The sequence below is a fragment of the Anser brachyrhynchus genome, assembly GCF_964034855.1.
Source record: "Anser brachyrhynchus genome assembly, chromosome: 3".
Lineage (NCBI taxonomy): Eukaryota > Metazoa > Chordata > Aves > Anseriformes > Anatidae > Anser > Anser brachyrhynchus.
This window is the reverse complement of record NC_137696.1, coordinates 114,746,804-114,765,445: the sequence shown is the minus strand read 5'-3', so window position 1 is coordinate 114,765,445 and position 18,642 is coordinate 114,746,804. Positions and strand designations below refer to the sequence as shown.

General features: G+C 38.5%; 1 long non-coding RNA gene across 1 annotated transcript in view; it reads right to left on the bottom strand.

Moving 5' to 3' along the window:
- The window catches only part of LOC308192293, a 30,261-nt gene extending 12,371 nt beyond the window's left edge, over nt 1-17,890 (bottom strand). Inside the window, exons 1-4 of the long non-coding RNA XR_013948706.1 lie at nt 16,847-17,890; nt 12,395-12,460; nt 11,121-11,205; nt 8,125-8,181 (exon numbers count right to left, since the gene is read on the bottom strand). This is a non-coding gene — a long non-coding RNA (uncharacterized lncRNA). The remainder of the gene's footprint in view (nt 1-8,124; nt 8,182-11,120; nt 11,206-12,394; nt 12,461-16,846) is intronic.
- Nucleotides 17,891-18,642: the final 752 nt, after the last annotated feature.

The following is an 18,642-nucleotide window of genomic DNA, read 5'->3' as shown; positions in this document are numbered from 1 at the left end:
ATTAATTCTTTGTTGTCAGTGCTGCTTCCAATATGACATAACATAATTCATGCCAAAATAAGGTATACAACCAAAGTCATAAACTTTCTCCAAATAGGCAATAGCTGACAGAATTTATTTTGCAGTGCTGTTACTAACAGTCTGTTGCTAGCATTATTTCCTTAGGGCTTAATTCAAACTCCTAAATATGAGGGTAGACAGGAGTGCAGCCATATCCTTGTTCTCAGTGTTCACCTAGAGCTAGCCCATGATTCCTGTTTATTTATTTGTTTATTTATTTATTAAAATAGGGATTCCGGATTGTCAGTTCTCATCCCGTGTGAGGATGTGAACTGCAATTTGTTTCTCAATCTGCAGACAGCCAACTCTGCAATTCAATTTCCCTGCAAGCCAGGGGTCTAAAAGTTAGATGCCTCAATGCTTAAAATCATTATTTGGCCTGGACTAAAATGTGTTTTTGTTTGGTTGGTTGGAGTTACACAGTGTGATTTAAATTAAACCTCTCTTTATGTGTCTGCTGAGTAAGAATAACCTGTCAAGTGCAAGTCAATATCAGTCAAAACTGCTTCAAATACATTTTGAAAAGCAATTGCAGTGCCACCGACCAGTAAACATTACCAGTTAGAAATGTTTCCATAAATAAGCCCTGGCTGAGAAAGCTTTATGGGAACAGGATGCAGAGTTAATTTAGTGACACAGCTGATGGAATCTGGACACAAAGGATGGGGCTGTCAGTGGAATTTCATAAACTGATAAAACATTACTGTGTTCATCATATAAAAATTAATATAATTACCTTGCATACCCCCATTACTAGCACTACAGTTTCAACATATGGAAGGATCAAAAAATACAGTTATGTCCAATCAAAACAAATAGGTATTAAATATTGTTATGCCTCTGGCACAACCAAGGCTGCAGTCTACTCCAGCTGACTCATCGAATGCCAGTCACATATAGGTAGGTTTCACACTTGTGTAGGCTCTGCTCCATGGAAGGCTTTCATTGCATATGTCCCACAGCCAGTCTGAAATTCACCAGACAGCACAGCTCCATTCTTTACTAATAATTAAATATGCTTCCACAGCATGCTCAGATTAAAAGTGCTGTGACCTACATGGCCATTTAGGGTGACTATGAATGCCTTCAGTTCTTACACCTTTTTTCAGACTACAGTGAAGTTCGTGAGAACTAAAACATAGACTTCAATGAGAGCGGACTTGCTTCATAAGTTGAAGTCTTCTAATATTGAATATTTATGGTTCATATTTTCACTGATGCTCCTCATTGCTCTTTTAAGAATGATGAATCAGTTACTCTTTTTTTTTTTTTTTTGGAGAAACGTTAATTTAGCTTATATTGTAACACTTTTAACTGAAATCGCCCAATAACTACCTCTTTATAGAAAAAATGTATTCAGATATTTCAAAGGAAATCAGATACAAGCATGCTATGAAAAAAATCATTTGTTTTGTTGCTCATAGAATCATAGAAATGGAGGTCATGTAGTTCAGCCTTCCACTTGACGCAAGACCAGTGCCAACATTAGATCAGGTCAATTATGGCTCTGTCTATACAAGTCTTGAAAAAATTCCAAGGGTAAAGACTACACAGACTCTCTGTGAAATCTATTCCAAGACTACTCTACTGTCCCAGTGGAAAAGCTTTCCCTACTGTCAAAGTTTGGATTATAGTTCAGTTTGAAGGGCCCTAAAAAGTTCATCCTGTCCAACTGCTTGACCACTTCAAGGCTAACCAATTGTTAAAGCGTGTTATTGAGGGCATTATCCAAATGTTTCTTGAATACTGACAGCCATGGGGCATCAACTACCTCTCTAGAAAGCCTATTCCAGTGTTTTCCCACCCTCATGGTAAAGCAACTTTTCCTTTGTCCAGCCTGAAACCCCCTGAAACATCTTTGTGCAACTGTCATGTGTCCTATCATTGCGAAAGAAGCACTCACACAACCCCTGAAAACCGGCAACAGAGTTCTTTATTGCCGGGACATCTTGCAGGTAAGCCTGCGGGATGTCCATGGTGTTTGGTGGCTCCAAGCTAATGTTTCAGATGGAGCCTGAGCGACGAGTAGGGAGCTCATTGGATGCTCCTGTGATGCTGCTGGTGTGCTCTGATGGCAGAGAGCAAAGACATGCCAGGGTAGTCCCAGATCTGATCTGGCAGAAATGGATCTACTTCCATCATTTCCTCCATATCTGGTGGATCCAGCTCCATGGGCTCCACGGTGTTTGGCAGAAGGATAAGCCAGTCCTTGCCTGGGACTGCCCAAACAGGATGCCTTCTATCCAGAATGTTTTCAGGCCAGGGTGCTGAACCAGGGGATCGCCCAGTTCCACCCCTAGGTCCCATGCCACTGTCCAGTTGATTTCCATGCGTGGGTTTGACACTGTCATCTGGTTTACAGCTGTGGCTTGGTCCCACACTGTGTTCCGGATGACAGGCATGCCCTCTGCTCCACACGGCTGTCTGATGCTCCTGCCTTTGCCCCATGCCACCATTGCACCAATGGTAAGGCCCAGGCCCCCTGCCACTGTATGGTTGAGGGGACAGCCTATTCCCCGCGTCTTTGCGGTGCCAGTGGTACCGCTTATACATGTCTGTGGGCTGTGCACCAGAGGTCCCCTGAGCACTGGTGTCTGTTGTGCTGCAGGTGCTATCCCTCTGCCCATGACACGTCTCCTTCTTTTTAGCTGCCTTCCTTCTTGGTGCCTCCTTGGACTGCATCGCTGTCCTCTCACACCGAGGACAGCTGCCTCTCACCTCTCTGCTTCTGGTCTTCTTCCTGCCATGTATGCTGGCTGCCAGAGTGCCTAGAAGCTCAGCGAGTGGTGGGCCAGCTGCAGGGGGTCCTGTTTTATAGGGCCTGGAGCAAAGGCGGGGCAGTGGTGGCCACTGTGACCTCAGCAAGCCTCTGTGATGGAGTAGCCTATGCTGGCCAAAGGCAGCTGTGTTGAAAGTGGCCTGGAAGATGCCCTCACATGGAAGAAGGCAGAGGGTTGGGGGGGCTGAGAGCCCCTTTTCTGGGGCTGGCTCCCCTGGGCCAAAAAATAATGGTTTGCTGACTGGGAACTTCATGCCATTGATGACTGCCCAATGTGCTAATGTATCTAGATCCCCCTGCAAGGCCTCTCATCCCTCCAGAGAGTCAACAGCTCCTCCCTGTTTAGTATCAACAACAAAATCTCAAAGCATGCATTCAACCCCTGCATGCAGATCATTGATTAAAATGTTGAACAGAACTGGCCCTAGAATTGAGTCCTGGGGAACATAACTAATGACCAGCTACCAAGCCGATGTAGCCCCATTCACTACGACCCTTTGAGCTCTACCTTTGAGGTTGAGGTTTTTTCCTAATTTTTTGTTTGAGGTTTTTTCCTAATATCCAACCTAAACCTCCCCAGCACAACTTGAGGTAATTTCTTCTTGTCTTATTGCTTGTTGCTTGGGAGAAGAGACCAATCTCCACCTCACTACCACCTCTTTATTGCAGAAAGCCATAAGGTCTCCCCTGAGCCTCCTTTTCTCTAGGCAAATCTTCTTTGTTTTGTATTTTTTTCTTTACCAAAACAGATACAACTTACACATTTTATCTTTTCAGCCCTGTGTATCACAGTCTGCTTCACTGGAAAAGACTTGGTTTCTTTTTAGAAAGGTTATGGTTTATGAATGTCATGAAGGTCAGTGTTTTCAGCCTGGGGTCCCAAGATTTCTGAAAATATGTTTCAGTGGTTTGGACTGGTGGACTCTAGTTCTCAGTCTTACTAAGCCTTGTTAGATCATGAGCAAATCACCTGAATTCTGTTAGAACTGTTCTTCATTGTAAAATTAAGCTAAAAGAAAAATTTATTTCTTTTAAGAAGTCTTATAAATTCATAAATTTCAAACATTAAGACAAGTAACAATCTAAGCAGGATAGGTAGAATCTCTTTACAAGTATCTGAAAGATAAAGCAGCTGGTTCTGTTGTTTTGGGGTTTAGAGGTTTTTTTTTTTTTTTTTTTTTTCTTGTAGGCAATAGGGCTTTCACATTTGACTTCACCAGGAACAATTGAAAGGTGGAATAGAACAATACAGAACAATGCAGTGAGTCGTGTTACAGTGGGAAAGTACTGGCTAAAAATTATCATTTGGAAAGCATAGAGGCACTTCTCACTTGTGATGTAAGAAATAGCCTTGAACAGATCATTTCTCTGTCTTTTCCCTCATGTTACTGCAAAAGTGGAATAATACTATTCACCTCTTATATAAAGTACTATGTGGAGGACAAGTGTGCTGTAAAAGCTAACAGCATGACAAAACCACCAAACAGAAATACAGGCAATGACATTGAAATACTTAGCGTTATCCAGTCTTTTTTTTTTTTTTTTTTTCCTTCTGTAATGACATATGGAATAATGACTACAAGATGTCTTGTTCACTAAGTTGACATTTCTGTATAAAGGGGCTGAAGGGTATCGTCAGACTTTTTCTTTTCCAAGTATTTCTGGAAGGATTTGATGGACAGATCACCAATGTTCACTTGAAATATTACAAAATACAGAAACTGTGAATACTGCATTTATGACTTCACCAAACCCCACAATATACTATCTGAAGGAGAGTTAGGACACTAAGTAGATGTGTTATTTTCCTAACTTCAGAACAATATTGTAAAATGCTTTCATGAAAAATAAGACTGCTATTTAATCAGGATTGCACTGAACATTCATATAGGTTTCCTAGGACACCTTCCAGCATTTTTTGCTTGCCAGGAAACAAGAATAATTTTCTGTACTTTCATTTTTAACTCTAAGGAAAGCTTAAGTGGATTTCCTTTCTTGTCTAAATGCACTTCAGTCAAAACTTTTGTAAAATGTTTCCCTTGTGGCATCAAATTCAAGATTTTGTACCTCTCCCATAAAGAGATACAAAACTTTGAATATAATATTCACAGTATAGAATAGAAAGAAAAAGTAGTATCTACCCTGAATATTTAGGCTCATTTTTTTTGAGCAATTTTGAAGAAACAATGAAACGGTTGCAGCTGGCACTCACAGGCAGATTGAAAGCTATCTTTACATTTATAAAGGACTGATCCATTTTACATAGATTTATATTCTGTTAACTCTTTCCAAACAGTACTTTTTGCTGATGCCATAAGGAAGGTTAGCCTAGATGGTCATGAGAAATTCTTCTAAACTATACAATCATGAAACAACAAAAATACAGTTCTGACTTTATGATCAGGTTTACTCAAAAGTAATTATGAATACTTTGTCTTAGCCAGACCTTCAGCAAGATAACAAAATAGTGAAAGGTACACTCTGGTCTGACTTTGATGTGGTTCCGTGCAGGACTGCACCAGATGATTTTTGCTATTGAATGAAAATATTGTTCTCAGTATCAAACTAAAGTATCTCAGTATCTGGAAGGAAAAAGAAAAGGAAACCTTTCTAATCAAAAATATGGGAAATGAAAAAGAAGAAAAGAAACCAAAAGAAGAAACCCCATTTAACATGGCATCTTCTCTTATGGTTAAAGCAGAAATGCATGAAATATGACCCCAAAATTTATTTTTTTCATTTGGCTTCTGCGAATAGCACATGGCTTGATTGCCCATAATTTCTGAGTTGTTTAAATCTGCTTTTTTAAAAAATAAATCTATTAAGATCTTTCCTGTATGTGTTATCTGTATTTGCCTGTTTGCATTTTATTGCCTCAGAGCTCTTGAATACAGAAGACAATTTGAACAAAATAGTGAAAAACATACATCAAAGATAAGAAAATCATACTACAGAAGGGTAGGAAATGTATTTCTGCACTAATTAAAAGGTTGCAAATTTTTTGGCATCAAAAAATCCACATTGATTGTCAATGTCATATTCTGACCGAGGATACAATGTTAGATTTATTTTACTCATTGGGGTTGAGAAAAGGTTGATATTCAGTCAAGTTAAATTGTCAAACTATTTCTACTTTTTAATAAATCACTTGAAATTTGGAAATAAATACCTTTGTCATTGAGTTAGAGGAAAAAAAAAAAAAAAAGACACTACTTGATCATCTTAGTCCTATGGACAGCACCAATAACACACAATAAAACTAACCTAAAAATCAAAACGTTTTGTTCCAGGAATGTCAAAGTTGAATCTGTAACTGTGTAGTGAGACAGTAAAAGCAAGCTAAAAAAAACTAAACCCCCCATCCATGCTCTTCTACCTCCTCCCCCAAGCGGCACAGGGGAACAAGGAAGTTGCATTCAGTCCCTAACACTTAATCTCTGCTGCTCCTTCATGGTCACTCTCTGCCCCTGCTCCCCGTGGGGTCCCTCCCACGGGATGCCGTCCTTCCCGAACTGAGCCTGCGGGGGCTGCCCACAGGCAGCAGCTCTTCAAGAACTGCTCCCACACGGCTCCGTACCACGGGGTCCATCCCCCAGGAGCAAACTGCTCCAGCACGGGTCCCCCACGGGCGGCAGCTCCCCCCAGACCCCTGCTCCTGCGTGGGCTCCTCTCCACGGGCTGCAGCTCCGGCCCGGGGCCTGCTCCTGCGGGGGCTCTCCATGGGCCGCAGCCTCCTGCAGGCCACATCCACCTGCTCCACCGGGGGCTCCTCCACGGGCTGCAGCGTGGAGATCTGCTCCGTGTGGGACCTGTGGGCTGCAGGGGGACAGCCTGCTCCACCAGGGGCCTCTCCACAGGCCGCAGGGGACTTCTGCTGTGTGTGTGGAGCACCTCCTGCCCTCCTGCTGCACTGATCTTGGAGTTTGCAAGGCTGGGTCACTGTCTCACTCCTTTCTCTCACACCTGCTTCACAGTGGGCTTTTCTGCATTTTTAGAAATGTGCTATTACAGAGACCCAACCAGTGTTGCTTACTGGCTTAGCTCCAGCCAGCAGCAGGTCCCTTTTGCAGCCAGCTGAAGCTGGCTCTGATCTGACATGGGGCAGCTCCTCTGTTCACAGTCATCCCCTTCATCAGCACTCCACCCCGCCTCACCCCCTCAAAAAGCCCTACAGCTGCCAAAACCTTGCCACATAAACCTAATACAAACTACTCCTAATATATGTCTGGGGACATAATGTGTTATAAATGACTGAGTCCCAAATAGGATTACAATCAAAGTTTACAATTTATGAAATGAATAGAGGCAAGCAAACAGCGCTGCGTGCGCCGGGAGTCTCTGCTCCACCAGGATGCACACCTGTTAGGTAAGGCGGCTGGTTTTTATGCTCCTAGGCTAATACATATTCATTACTACTTCTAGAAGAGGCAGGGTTATTATAATTGGTTTCCCGAATCCGAAGTCCTCCCAGGTGTGCCTGCTTATCAGTCTCTGTTAGTTTCTCGGGGGCCGCTTGGACAGGGAGGCTCATATTCTTCCTCCTTATCTAGTGGTCTCTTGGCCGGCTGTCAGAAGTTACTGCACGTCCATACAAAGTCAGCAGTTTTTCTCTGAAGAAATCCCTTTGTTCTCCTCTTGCCTAAACCCAAGCCTCAATGTTAACCCTTCAAACCCCTTAGTGGCACAAATTGCTGGACCATTCCTTACATAATGCAATTGAACTCTTCCTAAATTCACGAATATTTTGGCCTTTCTGCCTTGTTGTTACATTCAAGATTTGCCAACAAAAACAAAAATAATATCAATTCTTTCTTCATTTAAAGGACTGTTGTAGAGGAAAGGATAAATTTGGCTTAAGTGTTGCAGGAATCCATGAGAGCTTCTGGTTGTGAACTGAATTCATTTTTACCGGCAGCCTAAACACTATCATATGTCTCTATTGCTTGTTTCTATAATCTCTAAATTGAAGCTCTGTGTGTTTAACAATATTTGTTATACAAGAGACAAAATATTTACAGATCAATAGCTGCATTCTTGAAGTTATGTCAACTTTGAATAATGCAGAGTTAAGACAAAAGTTTCTAGGTTTTATTCTTGGAATACATTGCCATAATACCTTAGCTGGACAAGCCTTCGTGCATATTTTATATATTATTGATTGATCATTGTGTCTAAAATGTTATCCTACTGTTATAAAACTTATGGTTTATTGCTTAAATTGGCCTATAAATGTAAACGTCTGTGAAATTAATCTTAGGGTATTGTAATAAAAAGTATTTTCTTACCAAAATTTGGAATACAGTGAGAAATTCTCTTCATCCACAGTGCTGTAGAATTTCAGCCTAAGATATGCCAAATATGACAAATTATTTTAGAGTGGAGCTTTGTCCTCTCTCATCCCTATTGTTTTTGGAGTGATAAACAATTAATTGTAAACAATTGCTGAATAATCCAGTCCCTACTCAATTCTTCTGTTAAGTAATTTTCTTGCAACTTCTCTTCAATTATTTAAGGTAAAAAGCACTTTCAAGCTATGCACAGTGAGGGCAGGTACTTGCTCACTGACTGTTACTGAACTGCAATAATTTTGCTCAGATGGTGGCCCTAACTCCTGCTAATTCCTGCTCCCACCAGAATAAGACTGTTGACTTCAGCAGATTCAAATGCTGCTCCCATTGCTCTTCTTATTGTTATCTCAAGGGGAAAGATATGTTTTTAACATGATTCATGGTAACAAAGAACATAAGGGAGTGAATTCAAACTGTATCCAGGAAAATCCCCAACTGTTTGACACTACATCATGTACCAAATAAATGGGTGTTCCAGTGATTTATTATTGCTTTTTCATTATTATTCCTTTGCTTGAGTCCTAAGGGACACGTTTTTTTAATGTGAACTTTTTTCTCTGTTCCAAACTTCTAGTACTTCCTACATGAAGAGAGAGAATTTAAAATTAAATTGGAAGTCATAGTCAATGTCAACACAACAGGCACAACTCAGTTAAGTTTGCTATTAAAAATTCTGACTGTAAATCAAGTATTTTGCTAAGTGAGATTTTATTGAAAATGAATCCTGCAAAGGAGTCACTAACTAGGGATGATGAGAGTCTGAATTTATTGACTTTATTTCCAAAGTTGAACCAGAACATAAAAAGTATAATTTTTCTTTATAAAACCTGTGCAACTAAGGTGTTGACGGTCCCACAGGCTTATGATACGACAAACTTAATCAAACTGATAATTAATTTAAGAGCCAGATTCTTCACTCAATTCGTAATATAAATTAAGTGACTGCATGAATAGTCTCATTGAAACCCACAGGGGTTTTAGAGTAGGGAAGCACGGCTAACTTGTCAACAGTATGACTGCCTGATTTCAGTGTTTCATCTAGAGCACATGTGGATTGCCACCAGCCAGCCTGGAAAATCAAAAATCTCCCTTCTCATTACCAAACTTCTGTGGTAATACTGTCACTGTATTATCTTGTGTTAAATGAGTTGGATGTGGGATCAGATATGTTAGTTATTTAGATCACTTTTAGCTATTTAAACTTCATTCATTTTCTTCACAAATGAAACTCCTCTGTGAGTACAGGGGAAAATTTTCCATTCCAGCTGCAATAATATCTGTAAAGACTTTAAATATGGCACGTGCAATCAGCAAATGAGCAGCTGCATTAAGAAAGAAGCATTTGTGAATATATCAGGATAGCTGAGAAATATAAATTGAGAAGTCTGTATAACTCTTAATTCTCATTTATTTTAGTTTATTTATTCAGCAAGAATAAAAATTCTGGTCATGCATGGACTAATTCCTGATCTCATCAAATTCTGAGAAACCAAAATAATTCTTTTTTTTTTTTTTCCTTGATAGGGTGATGTAATTGGAAGCTGGGATTAATCCAGTCTTAGTATTGCTTTAGATATTTTTTTTTTCTTAGGATGGCAAGACTTTGCAGCCATTAGTAAATGAATGCAACAGCCCAGATACCCTGACAAATTATGCTGTTATTTCATGTCAGCTGTGGTGATTTTTCATGAATATTCATATATATTCATAGTTCTCAGAATCTGCAAGGCTTAGCTTAGTGTGCAATAAAAGAGGGTTAAATAAAACTATAATACTCTGCATCCTGTCAGGATAAGATCGTGGCTATGCACAGTTATCAAACGTCTGCTGATGCACACTAAGTCATTACTTGCTCGTGTGTTTCAGTTGCTCTGGGAGTTATGTCTTCTGTTTTTGCTTCCTTCCTGAAGGCAACACAGTTAACTACATACTATATATGAAAAAATACTCTGAATTCCATTCCTCTTGTATGTATGAATGCTTCCAGGGAATGCTGAATATTAGAATGAACTTTCAGTGACTGTAGACACTACAGTAATACCTTTTTATGCTCCAAAGAATGGTCCCCAATTTTTATGCTTTGTCTTAATCAGCCCTCAGTTGTGCAGTCAGAAGGAATACTGCTACAACATTGATTTGTTACATTTTGCTCAAGTAAAATCAAACAATTCACTGAGATAATCCAATATTTGCCTCAGATGATGCCAGAATGATGAGACTGGTGTGTTCCATTTATCACAGATAAGAAGAGAGGAGTGTTCCTCTTCTCTGCAGAGATACGATTCAGGATGAATGGAAATAATACCTTTGCTCAAGTTAAAGTGTTGAAGGGACACATATGTGTATGTAGGGATGTGACATTAAGCTGATGAATATTTATAACTGTTCTTTTTTGTTCAAAAAAATATCTTCATGGAAGGTCATGCCTCTGAAATGTTACTTTGCAGTTTGAATGTGTTTTTAATTGGCTATGTAGTTTGCAGGGATTAAAAAAAATATTTGGAAAATTTAATTCAAATTAAAAATGATAAACACTCCACTTTTTGTGGAGTTCTGCTGGTGTTTTCAAATTTAAATGTTCTTGATATATAAATATAATACCAAAGCCAAATTGAAACAAGCTAATAAAGAGTGCAAAAATGTGAGCTCATTTTAGATTGTTCTGTTCAGATATTTCTGGTTTTGATTAAAGATGTTTCTGTTCTCCTCATTAAAACCCTAGCAAAGTAAGCTAAGAATTTCACATACTCAGCAGACTTGACTGATCCTACCTAGTCGAATTCAATCTATACCAGAGGTTTAGCCTACCAGACTGAAAGAATACTTTTTTGTCACTTCAAAGATACTATTACATCAGTAAATTTTCTGCCACCTCCCCATGTTTTTACAACTCTCTAAAACAGATCTGAAGATCACATAATTATTTCATGCACCTTTTATCATGACAGCGTTTCAGAGCAGGATTCTTCTTAGGTTTAGACTAATCTTGAAGTTAAGTAGTTCATCTTCACTTGGTACCTACATAGACAAAGAGGACACATTATCTGCGTAAGACTTCTGGTTCACATATGTACTCAGGAGCATACATATACATCAGGTCACTAGAGGCACATTCAGACGCCCTACATTATTTTTTCTCTAACAGACTGACAATCTGAAGTAGTGCAACTGACTAACTTAGACCAGATATCTAACTTCAGGGAAATAAACTAACTTCAGGGAAATAAACTTCCAAGAGCTAAGTCTGACTTTATGTATCTATTTTCAGTCAATAGCTATAAGCAGTAACAGATTCATAAATTTTGCCTTACAGGAATATAGGCAATAGGAATATAGGCAATTTTTCTGTTTAGTATTCCTCATGTATCTTTCCTCAAAGTTAGCTTCTATCTATATTAATTGATTCATACTCAGTCTTATATATAAATCAGCCACTCAGTTTTCTTATTTGGAATTATATTTACTGCTTGTCAGTGTAAGATCTTTTCTGGTGTCCAAATTGTGAGCCATTCTATTTGTTACATTTCTCCTCAGGAATAAAAAAACATGTTGAAAACGCATGAGTATCATCGGAGAATGCTGTCTTTTCTCATTTTGCCTCTTCGATATTAAGTGAAGTTAGGGTCGATTTGTGCCCAGCTTCAGATAGACACATGTTTGGGTTCTTGTACAGGTAGGCATTTTTATATCTGCCAGCTCCAGTTCTCAGTAGCAGACCAAGACTCTGTCTGGAACAACATTCACTCTGATGTAGGAGCTCTGTTAGTCAGTGTCTGGTTGTTGATGCTTTTTTTTTTTTTTTTTTTTCAATTTGGATTGTCCCAAGTGCTTAGGAGGAACCAGTGTGGTGGCAATTGATCACAACTTAGTTCTTAAAAGAGGCGGATTGAGAACAGCTAGTATTGCTAGCAAGATGTCACTAGGGAGCCACACTCTGACAAAGATGGAAAGTACAAAATGTTGGAGCAAAGTTAGACATCCAGCTATATTGATAAGTCAGGAGAATTTTTCCAAATTTTATGTCAGGCTTAGATGTTACTCTGCTACCACAATAAGGAGCCACAGACCCCTTCTTTCCTTCCCCAATTTCTTCTGTCCCCATCTTCTCCTAGCCCTGTGTTGTAAATATAATCACTTTGCTCTCTGGAGCACAAGGACAAAGCAGCGCTGTCAATCCCAGCTCCCACAGGGGAACTGTGCTACTTACCTTCAAGCAGCCATTAGCTGGAAACTTCAGAGTTCTCTCACCATGTACAAAATAAAAATTGTTTCCCTGAAAAATAAACAAATAAATAGTTTTGTCTATTTACTATGACTGGACAAAGTTGGCATCTTGATTTTTAATACTATAGAATTGATATATATATTACTGCTTCAGTCAGACAATATTTTGAATACATTATGGTACTTACAGTAGTCAGTATACTTACATTTAGCCAGATATTAGTGAATTTTAACTAGAACTGGATCTAAATTAATATGTGAACCTTTACACGTTACAAGGGAGACAATGCTAAGAAAAGAATTTTCAAACTTTAGAATACAAAGGCAAAAAACAAGTTCCCCATTGACCTCCAGTCTTTGCAGTGGAGTAAGCTGAGGTTGCCGATAATGTAAAGCCTGAAAGCTTCAGAATGTGAATCTGAACCTCGTGGCATATCTTTGGAGGGTTTTGTTACAGACACAGGAAGGAAAGAGGTTTGAAGAGTAGGCTTTGTCATGAGTAGGTGGGCTGGAAACATACTTTGTCCCCACTGCAAATGTGGAAACAGCATGTTTTTCACTTACATTGCTGTACTCCTTCCATTAATAAAAGGCATAAAAATCACAGTTTAAGTCTGTTTGTACCAGAAGAATATGTACAAGAGCAACAATTCTTGAGGTAGCGAGAGTTTAAGCACAGCAGAATAGGAATGTAGCACATCACTTTGCAAGATTAATTACACTTTTCAGAGCACTTCCACCCATCATACAGTTTGCCAACAGATGGAGGTGAGGGACAGGTTACTTTTCATTTTGGTACCTCACAGTGGAGTACGTACAGCCAAGCAGCCTTCAGAGAGCTCTGAAGCATTGTACTCTGCAGTCATACCTGTGTGCTGGAGCACTACTCTGTGCCACCTCCATTTATAGTTTAATCATATTTAGTGGCACTGTCTAAAAAAAGTTTTCTGTTTGTTTGTTTGTTTGTTGTTTGTTGTTTGTTTTTCCCCCATCCAGATAATTACCTCTAATTGATAGATTTGTACATAAGGAACTATAGGTTATTTGTTCTTCAGAATACAAAGATAAAAATAGCCTCTGTAGAAGTCTAAATGATTTTAATGTACATATGGTTAACAGACTCATGTAGTCAGAAAATATTTGCATATAATTATCTTACACATATACATGTGCACAGATAGAGGTGCAGAGAAAGTCAACCTGGATTTTCAAAAAGGTTTTTGCTATTTTGTCAGGCGATGAAGGAATGTGCTCCTCTCTTCAAGCCTCGTATTGGCTTCCAAAAAGGAAGAGAAGATCCATGGCTTTGCCATTTTTACTGACTCTATAGAAATCATTTGTCTACTCCCAACATCAGGTGGGGAATAGGGAATGACCGAACCTAATGGATTCGGTGTGGTCTGTAGAACAAGTCTAGGGAAAACATTATGTCCCTTCTTCATTCAGAAGAGCTTAAAAAGAGAAGGTGCTTCTTTTATTGGCTCCCCAGAGGTTTAACAAGGCTGTTCCACAAGGCTCCTGAGAGCTTAGATGGAGCAACACTGCTGGGATTAATGCCAGTAAGGCACTTACAATAGGGCCAGAGTACAAATACAGGGCTGTGTTCCTCCTGCCAGAGCAGAGTGAACCATTGCAACCTGTATGGCCAGCTCATCCAGCAATCCCTTTATAGAGAAACAAATGCTTGATTTTGAGTAAAAATATCTGAAGGGAACAGCAGTGAAATGCTCTCTTTTTGTGTGTGTGTGTTTTAGTGCAGTAACAAAGACTCTCCCCTACTTGAATTTTGTAATGTATTGTTTCTTATAAAATATCTGCATAATAATTCTTAACAACCCAAGAGTGAGTACCTCCTTCAAGATGAATTAGTATGAGAAAGAAGCAGCACAGAGTTGAAAATATTAAGCTGTATGGAGAGTAGGTAGCCTGATAAAAACTTCCGGGAAGAGAAGTTGTGTTCAGATTTTTTACATGTCATCTTCAGTTTTAATTTTGACTAATAAATTAAATGCTGATTTTTATTTTTATTTTTTTCCCATAAGCCAACCAAACCTGGCTGTGTTTTTTTCACTGATTAAGATGAGAAAAGTCTTACGTCATTCTTCTGAGATTTTCTTTATCTTTTACCCAAAGAAGGAAAAACAAAAAATATGTTGTTATGTCAATTTTGGCCAAAAAATAATCCTCAGTCCTAGCAAATTTATCAGGTCCTGTACATGAATTTACTAGATATTACCATTCCATTAAAAAAATGTACATGTTAAGAAGCAAAGAGGACTATTTAGGTCCATTATAATTGTGTAGTGCTATTTAGGGTACCATAGATCCTTGGAGCAACAGTCCCTGGCAGAAGTGTCAGAGATCCCTGGGGAGATTCCAGCCCTCTGTAAAGTTTCCTGCAGGCTAGGTAACTAGGCCAGGATATTCTAGGGTATCCAGACATCTCCAGTTGGGTGCTTGAGTCCCACCCAAGACATCCTTATCTTTGTGAAGACCATTTAAGAGATGAAGGTTCAGCTTTGCTAGACCAATAAAATAGATGCTAAATTAAATCTATATATTGACATTGGTACATAACCTTAATATTTGGGTTGGAAGAACTGCTGAATCTATAGTGTTTATCACATTTCATAGTAAGCTAAAAAGGTTCATTAAGAATGAACATAAGTGCTAATTTTGCTTTAAAGGAAAGCAGTGCCAGCAGAAGATCAAGATTTGTGGTCTTTTCTTGTATTTAGGCTTCTAAGTTTTACCTTTCAAAAGAGAGGTCAGAGCTACTCTGCTTTGACAAAAGAGTGAGGACATTCTCCCTTGTATTCAGTAAATCACTGGGTATCTCATTTACTCGGGATGAATTTTCATACTTCAGGATGGTTTGCATACTCTCATGGGTTTCATGGTTCTTTAGCCTAAAGAGGATGCAAACTTGTGTTTTCTAACTACCTGAGGCATATGCAGCTGTTTCACAATAAAAGTGCCATTTATTCTGGTAATTCTGCTTTGCAAAAAGAAGCTGAGGTTTACTAGGCTGAGAGCACAAGCATCTGGCAATAACAAATAGCAAGACATGGATTCTAGCTTTTGTCATGAGGGCTACTCTGCTTTTTCTCCCCATATGCTATGCATAAGCAGTCTTTCAAATAGGGATCATAAGCCATAATTCCTTGGTCAGATTTTAAATTACCACACATTGCATTGGCAGGGTTTCTGCTCTGGGCACAGAATGTGTCATAGGATAATTTATTGGAGAATTTAATTGACTGGCCTTAAATTGACTTTAATAATTTTTAGGACTTCCTTTTAAAACTGTCGAGCATTTTTTATTTGGGCTTTTTGTCACATTAATAAATTCTAAAGATAGTCTTAATCTTATGTTGGATTCTACCATAGTATTTCATTTATTATTTCTTTCAAGATTAAAATAGAATAAAGAGTAAATGGACACAAACACATGGTGAAAATTAGACTGTTAATTGGTTTATATGACTCCTAGAAACATTGTAGAATATTGACTCTTAATGAGTTTTGAGGTGTAATTAGTTTTAATTGATGTTAGCTGCTATATATTTGCAGAAGTATAAAAAGATGGATAAAGATATACCACAGCTACAATACACCACTTCTGAATTAAATTATGATGGTTAAACAAATGTATTTTTCATTTTATATTTTACGTAATATGTATAAATATATATGGATATATTCTTAAATAATATATTGATTTATTATCATGTATTTTATATATTATTATATTTCTCACTATAAGGGACCAATCTTTAGTCTATAATTCACACTTACTACCTTATCAAATTTCATCCATAAGTCAAGCTCATGAAGTTTTATCTTCATAACAAATGCTTATGGGACAATGTGACAGAGTTAACAAAACAATAAAATGTCTAAGTTAAGGTTATTTTTATGCCCATATAATTTTGTAAGAGTTTTATTTTTGACTTTATGGAACAATCAAGATATTTTAATTCTGTATGTTGTTTTTAAATATATTGCGTACTTGTAACTCTTTCTAACCACCTACTTAAGTTAACCACTCCCTCTGTGTTTGGAAAATTGTCCTCTGTACAAAAGCAGAAGTTAAGCTTAGTTTGGGTTTCCTTTGCTGGATCTTCTACACCTATAAACAAAGCTTTGTTCTGACTGCAGGTGATGGCACTGTTAGTGATGCCTGTACGTAACAGGATAAAACTTAACAGCATTGAAGTTTTCACTAAATTTAAGTTTCTGTGTTTGATTCTGCTTCATTAGAAAATCAGAACTGAGCACAAAGTGAGAAGACAGGAGAATCTTCTTAGTGACTTATGATGGCAATTGGGAGAAGGGGTGTAAAGAAGTATTTCCAGGGCAGTACTCTGAATTCACCTGTTCCCTCCTTAAAGAACACTTAAATGTTGTTTACGTGATTAAAGTTATGTCATACCCTTAGCAGGCAGTATGATGCTGAGCAAATGTCCAGATTTGTGGTCCTCGAACCTCTCACTTGGATGTTACATGATTCCTAGTATTGGAGGAAAAAGAAATCCTATATTGTATTAATTCTTCTAGTGAACTAGAATCATAGAATATCCCGAGTTGGAAGGGACCCACATCGAATCCAACTCCTGGCTCCACACAGGTCTACCCAAAAATCAGAATTCAGACCATATGACAACAGCACAGTCCAAATGCTTCTTAAACTCCGACAGGCTTGGTGCTGTGACTACATCTCTGGGGAGCCTGTTCCAGAACTAATGCAGTTCTTCCTCTTTTCCGCATTAAATGGTGAATCAGATGTTGTTAATCAGCCAAGTATTGCTGACTTCCACTTAGCACTGCCAATTAACTCTAAGTGTAGATGTGATTTGTATTTTAGACCATTGTAATATTTCCCTTCTTTAAGAGGGCTTCATTCCTAGTACTGCTATCTTTCGACAGCTGTGCTGAAGAATTACTGTGAGTCTTAAGCACTTGGACATATTCTCTTTCCCTCTTTATTCATATCATTTGGGCTCAACAAAAGCAGAACCAAATGCTGTTTATATCATATGAGGATCACAGACTGTTTTGTCTTGAATCCTAAATAAAATTAATAAGGAAATACCAGAAATCTGTAAGTATTCTTTCACTTCCTTTTTTATGCTTGCACTTCCTGGAAGAAAAGCATCTCATAAGGGAATTCAGGTGTCCAGCCTAAAAAACCATCGTCAGTGGAGGGTGCTCTTTTGAAATTAATGCTCTCAAATTCGAAGTACAGACTTCCATAAAGAATGCTGACTACAGCAGACTAATGCATCACAAAAAATAATCCCAATAAATGATTATATATGTACATGTATATTCACATACAAGATTTTCTTTCTTAACTCTGTCAAAAGTTGTGTGGAACAAGTGTATTAGAAATCTTGCTCCTTTGCATGTATTTCTAACTTCAGATGAATTATTACCACTTTTTTTTTAAATATGTTTTTTGTTTAGGTGTGTTCCTTTCCAAGGAAATAAATTTGTATCCACAACCAATCTTGAAAAAAGACACCTGAATAAAGTAGATAACTGTAATTTAAATGAATAAGGATGACATTTTACGAGTCTTAGAAGCTTAAGGAGAATGAGGATTAAATTTGATATAACTTCATAGAATCACAGAATGGTTGAGGTTGGAAGGGACCTCCAGAGATCATCTAGTCTAACCCCCCTGCTTAAGCAGGGTCACCTAGAGCATATTACACAGGATCACATCTGGAAGGGTTTTGAATATTGAATATCTCCAAAGAAGAGACTCCACAACCTCTCTGGGAAGCCTGTTCCACTGCTCTGTCACCCTCACTGTGAAGTTCTTCCTCATATGGCGACGAAATCTCCTGTGGTTCAATTTATACCCATTACCCCTTGTCCTATCACTGGCCACCACTGAGAGGAGTCTGACCCCATCCACTTTAAGTTGTCCCCTCAGATTGATAAAATTCCCTCTCAATCTCTTCTTCTCTAGGCTAAACAGGCCCAGCTTGCTTAGTCTTTCCTCGTAAGAGAGATGCTCCAATCCCTTTATCGTATTTGTGGCTCTATGCTGGACCCTCTCTAGAAGTTCTACATCCCTCATTTCTTGGCTTTTAATGAAATTTAAATGCAGTTCTATTGTTTAAAGTGACTTCTGCTTTTGATAATAACCATCCTCATAAGGATTTAGTAACACTAAGTCAGAATTTAGGTGGGCGATTAGTCTCTGCCCACATTTTACAC